The 21,875-nt window shown below is 35.3% G+C and overlaps 1 long non-coding RNA gene across 4 annotated transcripts in view; it reads right to left on the bottom strand.

Annotated features, from left to right (window-relative positions):
* Window positions 1–21,875, bottom strand: part of LOC309659105 — a 442,553-nt gene that overhangs the window by 129,308 nt on the left and 291,370 nt on the right. The window contains exon 11 of one of the 4 annotated variants that reach the window (XR_014262601.1): window positions 1,523–1,621. The exons of the other annotated variants lie outside the window; for them this stretch is intronic. This is a non-coding gene — a long non-coding RNA (uncharacterized lncRNA). Of the gene's footprint in view, window positions 1–1,522; window positions 1,622–21,875 lie in introns of those variants that run through there. 4 annotated transcript variants of the gene reach the window in all.

Genomic DNA, 21,875 nt, shown 5'->3' with positions numbered 1-21,875 from the left:
GAACCATTTTTTATTAAACCCATATAAGAAAATTTACTTATCGGTGTTATTTCTATTTAATTTACAAGAAGACTGAAGCAACAGTTATGTCAGTATTATATATTGCTTAAATTTTTTCACTGATTTTATGTTAGAGTTATTTGGAAAGTTTATAGTCCTTAAATTTCGATTAATGTCCTCACATTTTGTTGCATGTGTGCTCAGTTCTCCCAAAAATTATTTGAACTTGACCACTCTGAATATAAAGCCGGCATTCAAGTCGATCAAAAAATTACTTATGTCTTTGGTGAAATGTCTATTTACGTCTTCCGCCCATTTTTTAATTGGATTGTTTGTTTTTTTTGATATTGAGCTGCACGAGCTGTTTGTATATTTAGGAGATTGATCCTTTATCTATTGTTTCATTGGCAAATATTTTCTCCCATTCTGAGGGTTGTCTTTTCATCTTATTTATGGTTTCCTTTGCTGTGCAAAAGCTTTTAAGTTTAATTAGGTCCCAGAAGACATACAGATGGCCAAGAGGCACACGAAAAGATGCTCAACATCACTAATTATTAGAGAAATGCAAGTCAAAACTACAGTGAGGTGATACCTCACACCGGTCAGAATGGCCATTATCAAAAAATCTAGAAACAATAAATGCTGGAAAGGGTGTGGTGAAAAGGGAACCCTCCTGCACTGTTGGTGGGAATGTAAGTTGATACAACTATGGAGAACAGTGTGGAGGTTCCTTAAAAAACTAAAAATAGAACTACCATATGACCCAGCAATCCCACTACTGGGCATATACCCTGAGAAAAGCATAATTCAAAAAAGAGACATGTACCACAGTGTTCACTGCAGCACTATTTACAATAACCAGGACATAGAACTAACCTAGATGGATAAAGAAGATGTGGCACCTATAGACAATGGCGTATTACTCAGTCATAAAAAGAAACGAAACTGAGTTATTTGTAGTGAGGTGGATGGACCTAGAGTCTGTCATACAGAGTGAAGTAAGTCAGAAAAAGAAAAACAAATACGTATGCTAACGCATATATGGAATAGATTCCATATATGCAATCTAAAAAAAAAAAAATGGTACTGATGAACCTAGTGGCAGGGCAGGAATAAAGATGTAGACATAGAGAATGGACTTGAGGATATTGGGGTGGAAGGGAAAGCTGGGGCAAACTGAGAGTAGCATTGACATACATACACTACCAAATGTAAAACAGTTTGCTAGTGGGAAGAAGCAGCACAGCACAGGGAGATCAGCTCGGTGCTTTGCGATGACCTAGAGGGGTGGGATAGGGAGGATGGGAGGGAGGCTCAAGAGGGATATGGGGACACGTGTATGCATATGGCTGATTCACTTTGTTGTACAGCAGAAACTAACACAGCATTGTGAAGCAACTATACTCCAATAAAGATCTATTTAAAAATTACGTATGATTTAAGTGAAATTCATTAAGACTAAGTACTTAATGAAAATTAGCAAGGTGTTTCATCTCTCTTCAGAAACAAATATCCATTTTTACCTTTACTTGATATATCTGAAGTAACGTATATAGATTTGCCTTTGAATATTACATTTCTTCCATCTGGTCCACTACTATTTTGGAAAGCTTGGTCCTTTCTGAGTGAGAAACATAAGATTTGAAATGATTAAGGTCCATTTATAACATTACTATTTGCTTAAATTTTATATCATTATCTGTCATTATTGAGTAGAATGCATCACCCCTGAAGGAGGCATATGAGTCTAATGGTAAAAATATAAGGATGAGGCATATATTTAGGTCATGGATAACTCAGCAGGTAATGAAGAACGGAGGAGGCATTTAAAATCCCCTACATTTGAAAATCTTGTAAGCCAAAAGATGATTCTTAAACTACAGAAAATGTTATGTGTTTATCTAATTGCTTGATAGTGTTTCTTGTTTTCTTTCATAAAGATGCATGGTACTGCTATTGGGGAAATTAAATTTACTTAGACCGCATGAAATCGTAAAATAAAACAGTACTAATTATTACTAATACTAATACTATGAGAAGAAGAAGGAGAAGAAGGAGAGGAAGAGGGGAAAATTCAATTGTAATAATTTCCATTTTTAAGTATTTTATGTCCCAAGCTCTCTGCTATGTGGTATATGTGAATTAACTTATTAAATCATCTCACCAGACTTGTGGGTAAGTACTACACTATATAAGATTCTTTTGCCTGAAAAAAATAGAAAATCCCAATTCAGTAAGAAAAATTTATTACCTCATATAGCAAAGACTCTAAAGGTCAGGCACCCCCAGGGTTGTTTAATTCAGTGGCTGAATGATGTCATCAAGAACCCAGCTCTTTTCGTTATTTTCTGACCTGCCCTCCTCAGCACCTTTGTTCTCAGCCTTCCTCCCTTCATGAGAGTAAAATGGTTATGACTCTGTGTGTAAGCATGAGAACGTGTAGTAGAAAATGTGGGTAACTCTTCTTGTGTGAGTTTTCTTTTTTAAAGGGGAAACTTTCCCCAGACTCTTTCCAGCAGACTTCTCCAAATGTAAATGAAGATGAATACAAATTTAACCATGATTAAAATATATTTTTTATCTTTAGGGTAGGATCAAAGTTTCGTAATCAACCCTACATCTATCACTGGCAAAGAGAATAAGATTTTAATGATCAGCTTAGAGTACGCAGGATTTAACAGTGAGTCCTATGGGAGAGAATTAAAAACATGAACAAAATAACCAAGTAGGGAGATTGAAAGTGAGGTAGGCAACCACTTATGTCTGCTACAGATATTATCTTTACTTTCTAGATAATCAAACAAGGGATAAAAGAAATGGTGAGATTAACATTATTGGGACAGGAAGTTGCAGAATATGAATTCAATGACACGTTGAAGGGTTGGAGAGATTTAGTAGCTTGTTCCAATAAGACAATGCACAGTAATGTGTTAGAGGAGGAAAAAATAAAAGAAAGACATTTCTCTGGACTTAAGAAGGTGATGTCTGTGCCAGAATTCATATCATTAAGTTATTTTCTGGACCAGACATTTATTTCAGAGATCTAACTAATATTTTTACTGTCTTTTTTTTTTTTTTTCTATTTGAGGTAAGAGATTCTAGAGCATATTTGAATGTTGATGTGATGATCCAATACACAGGAAGAGATTAAGGAAACAGAGAAAATCAAGTAACGGCAGGAGAAATTTCTTTCATAAGTCACTAGTAGAGGATAACAAGAATAATTACTGAGAGATTTAAAAGAAAGAAAGCCCTTCCAATGTTTGAGAAGAATGAGAAAACATGGATATACTCAGTAAAGTCTGGAAAATTATTCATAGAAGACAATGCAGCCAGTGTTTTAGTTCACATCCTCATTATTATCCTCAATTTTTAATTTTTCATCTTTATTCACCTCTTTATTCTTCACATGTTTCTCCTCATATACTAACTATTAATTTTCAAGTTCCTTATAAAAATTAAAATACTATTCTGGGGAAAATGTTACTAGAAATCTTTATACACTTACACAAACCTTAGAACTCAAGCACATCATAATGAAAACATGAACTAAGACAAATATATAGTGCTTGAATGGCATCAAATTTTATTGTGTTAAACTGTGTAAAACTTTCCTATAAAAAAATGTAAAGGTTTATATTAAGAAGTCAGAGTGCCATTGTACTTTAATCAGGCGCTCATCTAAATGGAAATGAGCAAGACTAATTTTGTAGAATTTAGATGCTGAGCTGAACCAAACTTATTATAAAAGAACTGGTGAATCTATCAGAGCAAAGGTAAGTAACTATCTTGTAAAGTAAATTCATCTATAATGCAATAAAAAGATGTATTAAATCCAAGGATGAGAGATTTGTTGCTGCCCTTGAATATACATTCAAATAGCTTTAAAAAAATCTGCCTGAAGGCCCCCCCAGGTGTGTGGTTGGACCAGGAGTATAGGGGGGAACTGAGGCCTTAAAGCCCACTTAAAGCCAACAAAAGATCAGAAAGAAAAATTAAGGAAACAATCCTATTTACCATCACATCAAAAGAAATAAAATACCTAAGAACAAACTTACCTAAGGAGACAAAAGAACTGTACTCTGAACACCATAAGATGCTGATTAAAGAAATTAAACATGACACAAACAGTTGGATGATATACCATGTTCTTGGACTGGAAGAATCAATATTGTTAAAATGATCATATAACCCAAGACAATCCACAGATTCGACGCAATCCCTATCAAATGACCAATGGCATTTTTCACAGAACTAGAACAAAAAATTTTTTAATTTGTATGAAAACACAAAGACCCCTATTAGCCACACCAACTTTAAGAAAGAAAAACGGAGCTGGAGGTAACAGACTTCCTGACTTCAGACCATACTACAAAGTTACAGTCATGAAAACAACATGGTACTGGCACAAAACAGAAATATAGATCAATGGAACAGGAAAGAGAGCCCCGAAGTAGACCCAACCACCTATGGTCAATTAATCTATGACAACAAAGGCAAGAATACGCAGTAGAGAAAAGACAGCCTCTTCAATAACTGGTGCTGGGAAAACTGGACAGCTACATGTAAAAGAATGAAATTGAACATTCTTTAACATCATACGCAAAAATAATCTTAAAATGAGTTAAAGACCTAAATGTAAGAGTGGATACTATAAAACTCCTAGAGGAAAACATAGGCAGAAGACACTTTGACATAAATTGTAGCAAAATCTTTTTGGAACCACCTCCTAGAGCAATGAAAATGGAAACAAAAATTAACAAATGGGACTTAGTTAAACTGAAAATCTTTTGCGCAGCAAAGGAAACCATAAACAAAACGAAAAAAGCCTACAGAATGGGAGAAAATATTTGCAAACGATGTAACCCATGAGGGATTAAACTCTAAAATATACAAACAGCTCACACAGCTCAATATAAAAAGAAAAACTCAATGAAAAAAATTGCAGGAGATCTAAATAGACATTTCTCCCAAGAAGACATAGAGATGGCCAACAGGCACATGAAAGGATGCTCAAATCGCTCATTATTAGAGAAAGGTAAATCAAAACTACAATGAGGAACCACCTCGCACCAGTGAGAATGGCCATAATCAAAAGGTCTACAAACAATAAATGCTGGAGAGGGCGTGGAGAAAAGGGAACCCTCTTACACGGTTGGTGGGAATGTAAAATGGTACAGCCACTATGCAGAACAGTATGGAGGTTCCTTAAACAACTAAAAATAGAACTACCATATGATCCAGCAATCCCACTTCTGAGCACATATCTAGAGAAAACCATAATTCAAAAAGATGCATGCACCCCAGTGTTCACTGCAGCACTATTTACAATAGCCAGGACATGGAAGCAGCCTGAATATCTATCGACAGATGAATGGACAAAGAAGATGTGGTATATATATATATGTGTGTGTGTATATATATATATATATATATATATATATATATATAAATATATATGTGTGTATATATGTATATATGTATATATATATGTATATGTATATACGTATATATGTATATATGTATATATATATGTGTGTATATATATATATATATATATATATATATATATAAAACGGAACACTACTCAGACATGAAAAAGATGAAATAATGCCATTTTCAGCAACATGGATGGAACTAGAGTTAATCATACTAAGTGAAGTTAAGTCAGACAGAGAAAGACAAATACCATATGATATTACTAGAGTGTGGAACTTAAAAAAAGAAAAAATGATACACATGAACTTATTTACCAAACAGAAACCAACTCACAGATAAAGAAAACAAACTTATGGTTACCAAAGGGGAAAACAAACTTATGGTTACCAAAGGGGAAATGTGGGGGGGAGGAATAAATTATGAAGTTGGGAGTAACATATACATACTACTATATATATATAAGATAGATAAACAACAAGGACCTATGTATAGTACAAAGAACGATACTCAATATTTTGTAATAAACTGTATTACAAAAAAAATGTTACTTTGCTACACTTGTAACTCACACAACACTGTAAATTAACTATACTCCAATAAAAAAAAAAAACTGCCTGAAATTAAAAATAGTAATAATACTTTAAAATCATCTGTAGCCATGATTCTTTATGAAATGTAAAAAGTGACCAATATTTTTGTATCATTGTTAATTACATATATATTTTTTGCTCTATTTCTTTGATGTGATTTGGAAACTTCAGACAAGGATATTCATCCCCTCAATGCTTAGTCTAATGTATAGATAGACCTACTATAATCAATCTTTCAGGTAACATAAACATACAGGTCTACTCGTGTATAATTAATTTTCAGAAATAACACTTTCTAAATACAGACATAGGGGAAATATTTACAGGGAATTTTCATTATAAAGAAAAACTCAAATTACAATTTTAAACAGACCACTGAGCAAATCATTTTGAAATACTTGATCAGGTATTTAGAGGTTACTATAACAATAATCAGATCTCCCTCAAATACAGTAGTATGTATGTGTCTATATATCTATACATATGTATATCTATATACATTATATTAAAAAACTTTAAAGTAATTTTTCCCACCCCAATGGATAGTGTATATCTCCAACCCAGTTAAATCTTACCCTCTTTCAACAAAAATTAAACAAAAAAGTGTTTGTGGTTTCTAACACCTTGTCTTCAAAACAAAACAACAACCAAAACAACAGAAACAAAACAAAAAATAAAAGCAACGTACCGACTAGTTATGTCAGGGTCATTAAAACCCCAGGGAGTCCAAAACCCCAAGGGGCACGTCTGGATGGAAGCTGCCTCCCTTTGCCGGAAGCTCCAAATTACAAAAATATCAGTTGCAAAAATTTTCCTTGACTGCTGGAAGATTGGAGCATTGTAAATTAGACCACAGAGTTCCAATAAACCTTAACTGGAAAAAAAATGTCTAGCACACTCTAGTGAATCTTGGTCTCTATTTTGATGATTCATCCAGTGAGTCATATTCCTGGAAAGATTCTCTAGGGTCCCACAAAGGCTCACGCTTATTGTCCAAGGCTAGAACTCTTATGCACAGTCACATCCAGTCTCTGTTTTGGGGGTCTGCCACTGTGCCTGGGTGGCTGGTGCTGCAAAGACTCAAAACATAACCACAGAGGAATAATCTAGACAAACCAACAGGTCCTGGAGATATTTCTGGATCTCAAATAAAGAGGCCCTCTTGCTTCCTCGTGAGTTCCCCTCTGAGGTCTTTGGAGCCTTTAATGTGAGTGGACTTCATTCTGGACAATCTAGAAAGAGGTTCTAATCATGTTTTTCGTCCAAAGAGAAGATACCAGGTTCATAATCTGTGATAACATCATCCCCTCCTCTCAAGGAGTATCTGCAACAGGATGCAACACTATCTGTTCTAGCTATTGCCACCACTGTTGTAACTTTTTCTGGGGCAAAAAGATCCCTAATCCCTTTCAGTCAGCATCACTGAGAAGGGGCCAGGCCATGGAAAAGTCTGAAAAAGAATGGTAATCCAAAAGATAGTTTGCATTTTCTCCTAGACACAAAAATACTAGTGACTGCTCTACCAATTGATACAGGAATACTTCTTCCTGTCTTCTAAATATTCCACTATACTTGAATAAATCAAGCTCCCTGACTCTTAATTAGGGGCCCAGGGAATAACACCCCGTACTTCCCATTCTATAATAATGGTTTTGACATTTTTATTTCTATCTCTTTCCCATAGTCTACAAGCTTTAAGAGGAAGCACACAATGTACCTTATATTTACCATAATAATTTCATTGTATAGCACAGTGCCTGACCTGATATAGTTAGTATACACAAAAAATACTTCTTAGTTAAATGAATGTATCAAGATTTTCCCATCAGTAAGTTATGCCAACTAGCTAAAAGTTTAGGGTTTTGTCATTCCATACTTCTTCTTTTCCAAAGAAGTGCATGAAGTAGAAATTAGCCCTTTCTAAATATTATTGCATGTCTTTACATAACAAGAAAACTAAATAATAAAAAGCGTAGATTGAATTTTTCTTCACGAAACAACAGTTCTCAGTATATGAAACAACAGGATGGAATGCACAACTTGCTTTGGGGACCTCACCTGACTCTCCCTCAGATCATCTTGAAAAATGCACTGTGAATTATATCTTATCAGGTTAACTGACTACTCATTTTAGCTCTAAGTAAATGGCCAAACATAGCTGACATTTAACAGAGAACACAGAAGTAAAGATTGCAATCTTTTAAGTAAGTTTCAGACTTATCAAACATAGCATTTTTCTTGCATATTGCTGTCAGGAAAACTATGAGTAACACTTTTTTAAAAAAAAATCATCGTTGCCGTCAAAAACTGAAAAACTTTGTAAGTTAATTGGGAAGTAAATTAAGAATCAGCATGTGAAAAATATAAAATCAAAATATTCATTTCACACAAAACCTCTGTGTCATGATTAATAACACTATTTTATAATAATCATGATTTCTCACAGTTTGATCTTTATAGGTTACCATAAGAATGCAGTTGATTAGTGTTTGCATGTATCTTTCTTGGTTATTACCTCTTAATCTCCTTTCTACACAAACAAAGGCATAAGGATATTAAGAAGAAGGAGAAGGAGAAAGAAGAGAACAGAGAGAAGAGGAAGGAGAAAATGAAGAGAGAAAAAATATTACATAAAGGAATAGTTACTTTTCTGTATCAATTTAGTTAGGCCACGGCAACCAGATATTTGGTCAAATATTATTCTAGATGTTTCTGTGAGGGTATTTTTTAGATGAGATTAACCTTTAAATCGGTAAACTTTGAGTAAAACGGATTACCCTCTATAATATGGGTGGGCCATAGCTAATTAGCCTCTTAAGGGAATTCTGCCAGCAGACAGCCTTCAGAATCAAACTGTAGCTCTCTCCTTAATTTACTGTCACCTAAGGAAAAGGCCATATGTCTCTCTGCGGAAGAACTGAAGAAATCCTTGTCATATGTACTGACTGCATTGTTGCAAAAAACCCTTTGTTCTAGCTATCTGGCTCTTCACCAATAAATGAGCTATGGATCTTCAAATAGACACAGTTCCAGAAACTGAGTAGAGAATTATGACTTTTTACTGGAGTGACTACTGTTCTCTTTCTGCTCCGCCATGCGTGCCATTTTCTTGCTGTAAGACGTTAACAGCACCCAAGCTGGCTGCCTGTCTCTTTTGCCCTTTGGAACACTATGCTCACTATCTTTACCACCACCTTTAGGTCACATGAACCTTAGCTGCTTTTCTGACATTGGAGGTCACTCCTGTTATTTTGAGATCCATAGATTAACAATTCCAAGTTTGTTACTGCCTCCCTTGTCATCAACTCAGCCTTACGGAAGAGCGCTACCACTTAACCTGTTGTGTTGCCGATGCCGCTCATCAATGCAGTTTGGATGGCCCTGGCGAATGGTATGTATTCTGGCTCCTCCTGAAAACCTCTCCTCTGGTAGGTTTTCTGGACTCACGTAATTTATTCTATCCAGCTTTCTCTCTTCCTGTAGCCTCTTTATTCTGTCATGGCAACTCAGCTATGTCTGTTGCTCAACATGGGACATTTCTTTCTTCATTCTTCTAGAGTGCTGAGATAGCTCTATTTTCTGGGGCCCTTGCCTGAGTGTTAAATCCTCATGTCCTGAGAATTCTTGCTTATGCAGTCTTATATTCTGGCCTACTCAGCAAGTACCCCCAAAGTGCAATCCCTGGGTCATTCCTTCAACTCCTGCTAATATAAGCTAATTCTTATATCTCCTCTATAAGTGTGTATGCTCTTTCTTATCAACACATTCCAGTTGGATTAGGTTGCAATTTAATGTTAATTCCCAGCCTGTGACCCACGGGAGAAGAAATGAATCTCTCGAGGAAAGGTGGTCACCTGTTGCCCTTGTGAGAGAGGCTACTACAGTGGTCTCTGTCAGGCATAAACTGTTAGCTTTCACTAGGAAGGACTGGTGAGTCACCTCTGTGAACTCTGAGGATTCCAGGGCTCCAGCACAGACAACTTCTACAGGATCATCTGTCTAGAGAATCTATCCAGATATCCCCATCCCCCAATTCAGCTTGACAGGTGTTATTTTCAGCTCTTCTGAAATGTTTTCTGAAGTCCTTTAATAACACTAAAATAAAGCAGATTTTGCTGAGTGCTTTGAAGATGAAAAAGGGTTGCAGAAACTAGTCCACTTAACAGTCATTTGTCATGACATTATCCAGTTGCACAAGTCTCCACCAGACCCTGGAGAAAAAATATTTTTTCTTCAAGCATAAGATTTTTGGAGTTTACAGAAACTAAATACAAAAATCATGCTGCAAAATGAAATCTTGAAATCCTCCTATTGTTGTTTGGGAATCAGAGATAGAGTGAATATCAATAAGTCTTAAGACTTATCCCACCACCAGAGCCTCCCATCAAGCCTCTTAGATAGCCTCAACCACCAGAGGGCAGGCAACAGAAGCAAGAAAAACTACAATCCTGCAGCCTGTGGACCAAAAACCACAGTTACAGAAAGAGAGAGAAGATGAAAAGGCAGAGGGCTATGTACCAGATGAAGGAACAAGAAAAAACCCCAGAAAAACAACTAAATGAAGTAGAGATAGGCAACCTTCCAGAGAAAGAATTCAGAATAATGATAGTGAAGATGATCCAGGACCTCGGAATAAGAATGGAGGCAAAGATTGAGAAGATGCAAGAAATGATTAACAAAGACCTAGAAGAATTAAAGAACAAACAAACAGAGATGACCAATACAATAACTGAAATGAAAACTACACTAGAAGGAATCCATAGCAGAATAACTGAGGCAGAAGAACGGATAAGTGACCTGGAAGACAGAATGGTGGAATTCACTGCTGCGGAACAGACTAAAGAAAAAAGAATGAAAAGAAATGAAGACAGCCTAAGAGATCTCTGGGACAACATTAAACGCAACAACATTCGCATTATAGGGGTCCCAGAAGGAGAAGAGAGAGAGAAAGGACCAGAGAAAATATTTGAAGAGATTATAGTCGAAAACTTCCCTAACATGGGAAAGGAAATAGCCACCCAAGTCCAGGAAGCGCAGAGAGTCCCATACAGAATAAACCCAAGGAGAAACACGCCGAGACACATAGGAATCAAAGTGGCAAAAATTAAAGACAAAGAAAAATTATTGAAAGCAGCAAGGGAAAAACGACAAATAACATACAAGGGAACTCCCATAAGGTTAACAGCTGATTTCTCAGCAGAAACTCTGCAAGCCAGAAGGGAGTGGCATGATATACTTAAAGTGATGAAAGGGAAGAACCTACAACCAAGATTACTCTACCCGGCAAGGATCTCATTTAGATTTGATGGAGAAATCAAAAGCTTTACAGACAAACAAAAGCTGAGAGAATTCAGCACCACCAAACCAGCTCTACAACAAATGCTAAAGGAACTTCTCTGAGTGGGAAACACAAGAGAAGAAAAGGACCTACAAAAACAAACCCAAAACAATTAAGAAAATGGTCATAGGAACATACATATCGATAATTACCTTAAACGTGAATGGATTAAACACCCCAACCAAAAGACATAGACTGGCTGAATGGATACAAAAACAAGACCCATATATATGCTGTCTACAAGAGACCCACTTTAGACCTAGGGACACATACAGACTGAAAGTGAGGGGATGGAAAAAGATATTCCATGCAAATGGAAATCAAAAGAAAGCTGGGGTAGCTATACTCATATCAGATAAAATAGACTTTAAAATAAAGAATGTTACAAGAGACAAGGAAGGACACTACATAATGATCCAGGGATCAATCCAAGAAGAAGATATAACAATTATAAACATATATGCACCCAACATAGGAGCACCTCAATACATAAGGCAACTGCTAACAGCTATAAAAGAGGAAATCGACAGTGACACAATAATAGTGGGGGACTTTAACACTTCACTTACACCAATGGACAGATCATCCAAAATGAAAATAAATAAGGAAACAGAAGCTTTAAATGACACAATAGACCAGATAGATTTAATTGATATATATATATAGGACATTCCATCCAAAATCAGCAGATTACACGTTCTTCTCAAGTGTGCACGGAACATTCTCCAGGATAGATCACATCTTGGGTCACAAATCAAGCCTCAGTAAATTTAAGAAAATTGAAATCATACCAAGCATCTTTTCTGACCACAACGCTATGAGATTAGAAATGAATTACAGGGAAAAAAACGTAAAAAAGACAAACACATGGAGGCTAAACAATACGTTACTAAATAACCAAGAGATCACTGAAGAAATCAAAGAGGAAATCAAAAAATACCTAGAGACAAATGACAATGAAAACACGACCACCCAAAACCTATGGGATGCAGCAAAAGCGGTTCTAAGAGGGAAGTTTATAGCTATACAAGCCTACCTAAAGAAACAAGAAAAATCTCAAGTAAACAATCTAACCTTACACCTAAAGAAACTAGAGAAAGAAGAACAAACAAAACCCAAAGTTAGCAGAAGGAAAGAAATCATAAAGATCAGAGCAGAAATAAATGAAATAGAAACAAAGAAAACAATAGCAAAGATCAATAAAACTAAAAGTTGGTTCTTTGAGAAGATAAACAAAATTGATAAGCCATTAGCCAGACTCATCAAGAAAAAGAGGGAGAGGACTCAAATCAATCAAATCAGAAATGAAAAAGGAGAAGTTACAACAGACACTGCAGAAATACAAAGCATCCTAAGAGACTACTATAAGCAACTTTATGCCAATAAAGTGGACAACCTGGAAGAAATGGACAAATTCTTAGAAAGGTATAACCTTCCAAGACTGAATCAGGAAGAAACAGAAAATATGAACAGACCAATCACAAGTAATGAAATTGAAACTGTGATTAAAAATCTTCCAACAAACAAAAGTCCAGGACCAGATGGCTTCACAGGTGAATTCTATCAAACATTTAGAGAAGAGCTAACACCCATCCTTCTCAAACTCTTCCAAAAAATTGCAGAGGAAGGAACACTCCCAAACTCATTCTATGAGGCCACCATCACCCTGATACCAAAACCAGACAAAGACACTACAAAAAAAGAAAATTACAGACCAGTATCACTGATGAATATAGATGCAAAAATCCTCAACAAAATACTAGCAACCAGAATCCAACAACACATTAAAAGGATCATACACCACGATCAAGTGGGATTTATCCCAGGGATGCAAGGATTCTTCAATATACGCAAATCAATCAATGTGATACACCATATTAACAAATTGAAGAATAAAAACCATATGATCATCTCAATAGATGCAGAAAAAGCTTTTGACAAAATTCAACACCCATTTCTGATAAAAACTCTCCAGAAAGTGGGCATAGAGGGAACCTACCTCAACATAATAAAGGCCATATATGACAAACCCACAGCAAACATCATTCTCAATGGTGAAAAACTGAAAGCATTTCCTCTAAGATCAGGAACGAGACAAGGATGTCCACTCTCACCACTATTATTCAACATAGTTCTGGAAGTCCTAGCCACGGCAATCAGAGAAGAAAAAGAAATAAAAGGAATACAAATTGGAAAAGAAGAAGTAAAACTGTCACTGTTTGCGGATGACATGATACTATACATAGAGAATCCTAAAACTGCCACCAGAAAACTGCTAGAGCTAATTAATGAATATGGTAAAGTTGCAGGATACAAAATTAATGCACAGAAATCTCTTGCATTCCTATACACTAATGATGACAAATCTGAAAGAGAAATTATGGAAACACTCCCATTTACCATTGCAACAAAAAGAATAAAATACCTAGGAATAAACCTACCTAGGGAGACAAAAGACCTGTATGCAGAAAACTATAAGACACTGATGAAAGAAATTAAAGATGATACCAACAGATGGAGAGATATACCATGTTCTTGGATTGGAAGAATCAACATTGTGAAAATGAGTATACTACCCAAAGCAATCTACAGATTCAATGCAATCCCTATCAAATTACCAATGGCATTTTTTACGGAGCTAGAACAAATCATCTTAAAATTTGTATGGAGACACAAAAGACCCCGAATAGCCAAAGCAGTCTTGAGGCAAAAAAATGGAGCTGGAGGAATCAGACTCCCTGACTTCAGACTATACTACAAAGCTACAGTAATCAAGACAATATGGTACTGCCACAAAAACAGAAACATAGATCAATGGAACAAGATAGAAAGCCCAGAGATTAACCCACGCACCTATGGTCAACTAATCTATGACAAAGGAGGCAAAGATATACAATGGAGAAAAGACAGTCTCTTCAATAAGCGGTGCTGGGAAAACTGGACAGCCACATGTAAAAGAATGAAATTAGAATACTCCCTAACACCATACACAAAAATAAACTCAAAATGGATTCGAGACCTAAATGTAAGACTGGACACTATAAAACTCTTAGAGGAAAACATAGGAAGAACACTCTTTGACATAAATCACAGCAAGATCTTTTTTGATCCGCCTCCTAGAGTAATGGAAATAAAAACAAAAATAAACAAGTGGGACCTAATGAAACTTCAAAGCTTTTGCACAGCAAAGGAAACCATAAACAAGACGAAAAGACAACCCTCAGAATGGGAGAAAATATTTGCAAATGCATCAACGGACAAAGGATTAATCTCCAAAATATATAAACAGCTCATTCAGCTCAATATCAAAGAAACAAACACCCCAATCCAAAAATGGGCAGAAGACCTAAATAGACATTTCTCCAAAGAAGACATACAGACGGCCACGAAGCACATGAAAAGATGCTCAACGTCACTAATTATTAGAGAAATGCAAATCAAAACTACAATGAGGTATCACCTCACTCCTGTTAGAATGGGCATCATCAGAAAATCTACAAACAACAAATGCTGGAGAGGGTGTGGAGAAAAGGGAACCCTCTTGCACTGTTGGTGGGAATGTAAATTGATACAGGCCCTATGGAGAACAATATGGAGGTTCCTTAAAAAGCTAAACATAGAATTACCATATGACCCAGCAATCCCACTACTGGGCATATACCCAGAGAAAACCGTAATTCAAAAGGACACATGCACCCGAATGTTCATTGCAGCACTATTTACAATAGCCAGGTCATGGAAGCAACCTAAATGCCCATCAACAGACGAATGGATAAAGAAGTTGTGGTACATATATACAATGGAATATTACTCAGCCATAAAAAGGAACAAAATTGAGTCATTTGTTGAGACGTGGATGGATCTAGAGACTGTCATACAGAGTGAAGTAAGTCAAAAAGAGAAAAACAAATATCATATATTAATGCATGTATGTGGAACCTAGAAAAGTGGTACAGATGAGCCAGTTTGCAGGGCAGAAGTTGAGACACAGATGTAGAGAATGGACATATGGACGCCAAGGGGGGAAAACTGCGGTGAGGTGGGGATGGTGGTGTGCTGAATTGGGCGATTGGGATTGACATGTATACACTGATGTGTATAAAATTGATGCCTAATAAGAACCTGCAGTATAAAAAAACAAACAATACAACTAATACTAAACTTTCATTGGGTTATTTGTATGGAAATATGTTAATATAAATGTTTCAGACATTACATGAAATTTCTAAAAATCTTATATTTGTATTTGTATGGAAATATGTATGGAAATATGTTAATATAAATGTTCCAGACATTACATGAAATTTCTAAAAATCTTATATTTGTATTTGTATGGAAATATGTATGGAAATATGTTAATATAAATGTTCCAGACATTACATGAAACTTCTAAAAATCTTATATGTTCTGGTATAATGTTATAAGTCATAATCCTAGTTATTACTTTAAAATGTATATCTCAGAAATAACTAATTTTCTTGTCAACTGCATTATTATGAACTTTCATCAAATCTTTTACTGTGGTCATTTTTAAGTCTTTTGTCATTTACAGACAGTTCTGGGTGTACTCTGATGATTTTGCAAATATGTTCCTATAAAAGGGTTTCATCTTCAAGAAATTCATGGAAAAGACTCTGACAAGTGCAGGTTTCTGGTCACTGACTGTACTGCTGAACTGAATGAATAAGCATTTTCAGAACTCTGATGAAAAACTGATGAACACATAAAAGTGCTAACAAAAGATCAAGATGAAAAAAAACAATTAATTACATGGGACTGAGTGAACTGATGAGGATGAGTATAATTTTTGTGACTTTCTGTCTGAATTAAAAAAAAAAAAAAAATCCCACAAGGACTCAGAGGCAAAGAATATACAAATCCATTTTCACTGCAAAGTAAAGGAGCTGTTACAGTGGAGGATTACTGGACTGAACGTCAATATTATGACATAGTATGAGTGTGTTTCATGTAGGGTAATTGCAATCATTGTTGCTTTTGTTGTGGTCATCCATGTACAATGCTTGGTGTCAGTCTATTTATCTCTTGTAAAAATAAAATATACTGTGTGTGTGTGAAAAAAAAAAAAAAAAAAGACGACTTGTAAGCCAACTGGAAGATCTGACCAACAAAATTGTGCAGTTTTTTCCCCCTTCCTTTAAATACAAGTATATGATTAAGAAGGGTTCCTTTCTCTGAATCTTCTCAGCCTCAAAATGTGACTTGGAGAGAAGAAGAAGAATATTGTGATGAGTAGTTAAAATGGTTGCTTTGAAATCCATTTGCTTTGAATGGTTGCTTTGAAATGGGAGGCAGCTAAATTTACGTTCTCTTCTTTGAGCTGTAGCTGGCTTTTTTGAAGTCAGTCCCATGCTTGTCTGGTTCAGGGGTCAGTCAGATATTTGGGTAAAATTTATACACAGAGTTTGGGGCTTCTCCTCCCTAACTCTGTACTTTCTGCCATTTTCACCTTCAGATTCCAGAAGCTATGACTGCCCTGAACTCTGTCTTCTAGTTCTCCACAAGAATGAGGCTGATTTCTATTGAAGCTTTAGCCTCCCTGTCAGATGTAACTCTGGAGTAGTCTCAGGCTAAAAGCAAAACAAATGAGAAACTCACCTTTTACCCTGTGGTTTTCTCTGTTTCTAAGTGTTAACTCCCCTCTAGTATCTGCTTTTTATATATTTATTTTTCCAGAAAATATATCCACCTTTTCTTTATTCAACTTAAATCACTGAACTACATCAAGCCAAAAAGCCCTACTATTTTACATGTTATATGCCAGAAAACATACCTCACTAGAATATCGTATAGTAGTAATTTGTTATATCTAGGCCTAGTTAGATAAAGAAACAGTATCGAGCAGAGCTTTTTTAACGAAAAAAGGGAGGAAGAAGCTGCAATTTCCTATTCCTACATTAATAATTTTCATTAGAGTCGGTGTTCTTTGTGGGAAGAGAAGAGAAAACTAAATATAAAACTAGAATTTATGCATTGGCCAAAATAAACAGACCTAGAGGAAAATGTTGTCTAATTAAAAGATCACTGAAAATTATTTGCAGGCTATGATATCTACAATTACTAATCATTCTTATGTATAGTGTTCTATAGAGATTTTTTTTTTTTAACATAGAGATTTTCTGAGACTTGACCAGTTTCTCAAGTGTCCCTCCAGGATAAAAAATAGTAATAAAAATAAAATTAAACATTTAATCAGTTTTAAAATTTAAAAATCATTTAAAGTTAATAAGGAGCCATAGAGTATTATTTATTAAGACTGTGAGATAGCAACATTTTAGATTTAAGTATACAGAACATAATAATCCTTTGAGAAAACAAACAAAAATTTAATAGAAATGTACCATACATATGTTCAAATTAGGAAGTTTTAATTGACATGTGGTGTGGATTTTTTTCTTCATGCCTATTATTAGATTTAATATATTTTACAGTTCAAAAGATTAAATCTCTTTGTATTATTATGGTTTGACAGTAAACCTGGATTTTCAAGCACATGGGTGACAGTAATGCAACTGGAAAGTTTCAGAGATAATAATACAGACCCATGTAGAGGGTGTAATTGTCCCAGGGGGGTAAGAGACATAGGTGTACTTGCTTATTCATAGACTGGTGACAGTTTACTATGACGCTAATCCTTACTTGTTTGAATGAATTAAATATATTTAAAATGAATGGTCATGAAGGCTGAAACATTTGACGCTAACATCCTAGCAACATTTCTTAGTTTCCTGTTGGTACCGAAGTACAAAATGCTAGGAAATATCAGTGACGTTTATTGAAGCGATTTCCTTTTTCCGTACTTGTGGGTTGATACTTCCAATCAAGTGTTGCTGATTAGATTCTGAAAGCATGTAATTGATTTTCAAACTCTTTACATCCTGGTTGCTATGTTTAAACAGCCACATGAGAAACATTTCCTGAGTCTAGGTAGATTGCTTTTTGTTTTACATGAGCAATAGCTTAAAAGGTGAGTTGACATTTAAAGAAATAAATATTCAAGCACGAGGTACATTTGAAAGTCATTAAGATTAATAAAGGTTTACAATAACATATTATCCTTAAGTGTTGACACAAATACTATGCTGTACTTATCTGACACTAATCTGTCTAACATATGAAGAATGGAAGCAATGATTTGATTTTGACCCAAATAATGATGTAATCATAACCTTTGCAAGAATGAATTAAAGCATATTCTAACCTTTTCATTATTTCACATTTTCACTACCAGAAAATCATTACTCAAAAGGGAAAGGAATGATTTTGCAACGGGGTCTTGCTTAGGGTTATATTTCAATTCCTCATAATGAAACATAAAGGACAGGAAAAAGAAGGTGAGGACATTCTATCAAATCACTACTTGCAGTTTTTCATATGTAATACTCAGTATAGTTTAAGACTTAACCAAGAGAACAACCCATTATGTCTCAGCAGCAAATCTGTCAATATGCTGATGGAGCAGAGGCATAATATATGTTATTTGAATATTGCAACAGGTAACTTTTATTTGTAAAATGCAAGGAAGATTTTACTTTAAGGGAAAAACTTCACAACCTAAGGATTTAATTAAAAAATATCAAGTGAACAAAAATTCTGAAAGCCTGTGAACATTAAACTAGATGAAAATTACAAACTTTTAATATGAAAAATTAAGTAGATCATCCCTTGATTTGTTGAGCATAATAAAGCTTATTGAAACTAATCAAATGACATTTTTTCTTATGAAGGTCTTTCTGATATATAGCATTGGAAACTTACTTCATTGTTCATGATCATTAATGCTGAATTTAATTTAATTCTATTTATTTTAATATTCAAACCTTTATTAGCTTCTGACACCGGTCAACCCCACTCCTGGGAGCAGTTCCCTCCTATACTTGTAAGATCATTTAATATGTACTTCGTAAGGAAGTCTGCATTTAGACTCAGGTTTGTTTGCTTGATTAATTTGGTGAACTTAAAGACATTGCTTAGTCAAAATTCAAACAACACATGGATTCTAAATTGCTCCAAGGTAAATTCTCAATTCTATACAATTTGCTGATTTTTAAAGGGGGGAAAAAAAAGATTTTCTAACTTTTCTCCAATTGTTTCCAAGGACAATTGACAATTTAATGCTATCATTTACATGTAGGCCAAAACATGATTTGTTCCTGTCTCCTTTTCACTTAATTCAACTTAAAAAAAAAAAATGTATTGATGGCCCACAATGAGCCAGGTTTTATTTCACTTTCCAAAGATACTTTAGTGAATCAAACAAAGATGCCTGCCTTTGTGGAGCTTATATTCTAGAAGCGATGGGGCAGCAGATAATGATAAACATGGACACATAAATGATATTTTACATTAAAAGGCAATGAGCCTTATGGAATGAAAGAACAAGGAAAGGGTTTTCAATTGTAGGCGGGGCCTGGGGGTGGATTATACTTTTACTTAGGCTGGTATGGGTAGACCTCCTTTTGGTGATAGTTGAGCCAAAAATTTGAAGAAGTGAGGGACTTCACCCATGAAGATATCTGGGGAAAATTGACCCATTCAGAGTCAGAGCAAAATCCTAAATGCGGAACTTGTCTGGTATGTTTGGAGAAAGCTATGAAGCTAGTGTCACCGGAGAAGCAGAAGGTGAACCGGAGCTCCCGCTGCATCTCAGTGATGTGAGATGTCTGAGAACTAAGGGAGGGGTAATCATGTGGGGCTTTTAAGTCATTTTGAAGAGTTTGGTTTATATTCAGAGTGAAATGGGAGCTAATTTAGAAAGACTGAACTTCTGTTTGTTAATGACAATTCTGGCTACCATATAGAGAAGTTGTGGGAGAGGAACTGGGGTCAAATCAGGTCACCTAACGATCAAGCGCTTCCTGTAATTCAGACAGGGAGTGACAGAAAATACAGCCAATCCAAATAAGTACATCTATTTCAGGAAACACCCTGAAGCATCTTTGAATAGGACACTATCTAGTTTACACACCAGTCACATCCGATATTCAAAGGATTTTATAAGGTTATCACTTTAAGTTAAGTTTGGGAACACACATTCACTCCTCTTCTGTGGAGAATGGCTTTTGGCAAGATATTTTTAGTGCCATAACTACATTTCAGTGTGAATTATTTGGTGTGCAGATTATATAAAATGCTTTGACGTATACTATATCAGTACACAGTAAAATCAAAGAGGAGAACTAAGCAGGGCTTAATTCATAGGCCTAGTGTTGCAAACTTCTTTCCCTTTGTCCCTCTGAAATCTGCTTCTCAGAGTGAGACACAATAGGTTGAGCAACAAGCAAGGATTAGGTATGGTTCACATATGATTCCAGAGTTGGTTTATAATCTTGAATGAGAACTGAAAAGTCAAAACCCCTTTACTACAATTCCTTTTCATGTGACTCTTGGGCATGCCATGTTTAAGAGGTACTGTGTCCCACATCCCTTTAGAAATACTAAGTATTTATCTAACTGCCATTCTCCTAGCTCTTTCTAGTCATGGTTCCAAACTGAGCCATGATTTTGAACCATCATTCAACATTTTAACGAGTATGTATTTATGTATCTAGTAAGTTTGGCCAGCCTGGCATTTTCATATGGATTCCCACATATACAGTTTAGGAAGATTACACACATTAAAATGGTTCTTTCTTCCAAAAGTCCCTGTTATATTTACTATAGAGAAAAAAAATTGGATGATCATTTTAACCCTTGCTAATGTTTTTTACAAGATTACAAAAAGTTTTATCTTATAAATAACATAAAATATGTTTTATAAAATATAGATAAATTTTACAAAATATATACAGGGGTTGTATTAATAATTAGTAATTAGTAAATAATTAATAACCAATACAAAACCAATCAGGGGGTTGCTGCTCAGATACACAATTATGAGGATAAAAACAGAACAAAAACAAACATCACTGGAATACAGACCCCCCTCAGCTCCACCACTAACTAATAATAGGGATTGTCCTTAAGGACCTCCTGCCTCCCTCTTGCTGTCAGAATCCATTGTTAGCGACACCCTTTCTCTTTCATCCCTCCACATGTGTACAAAACTCCCAGTACAACTGTATTTAGCTGTGTTCTTTCTCATATCAGGTAAAAAGTAATATGCAAATAAACATGTAATCAAAGAGGTGAGTTATTTGTCAAATCTTGTGAGTTGCAAGGTCTTCTTAGTATGACAGCTAAGGAGAAATTCAATGTTTATATTAGGAAAAAAAACGAATTTAACTATGAAATGTAATCAGCACTCATATGCTGTGTGCCTGCTCCTTGAAAAAAGTTTTGCTAAGTCATGCCTTCAATTTCAAGACCTTACAGTTCATTGGAATGAGGAACTATGAATAGATATGTGCACATCACTACCTCCAGTATAAGACACTGGGAGAGAAGAGCTGGAAGGTAGCACTATAATGCCCTAGATTGCACTAGACATTAAATCTTTACCCATAGGATACCCATTTCATTTTACTAAATGGCTCTCTATAAACCTAGTG

The sequence above is a fragment of the Balaenoptera physalus genome (assembly GCF_965194825.1).
Source record: "Balaenoptera physalus genome assembly, contig: SUPER_3_unloc_7, whole genome shotgun sequence".
Classification (NCBI taxonomy): Eukaryota; Metazoa; Chordata; class Mammalia; order Artiodactyla; family Balaenopteridae; genus Balaenoptera; species Balaenoptera physalus.
The sequence above is the reverse complement of the archived record's forward strand: the minus strand, read 5'-3'. Positions and strand labels throughout refer to the sequence as shown.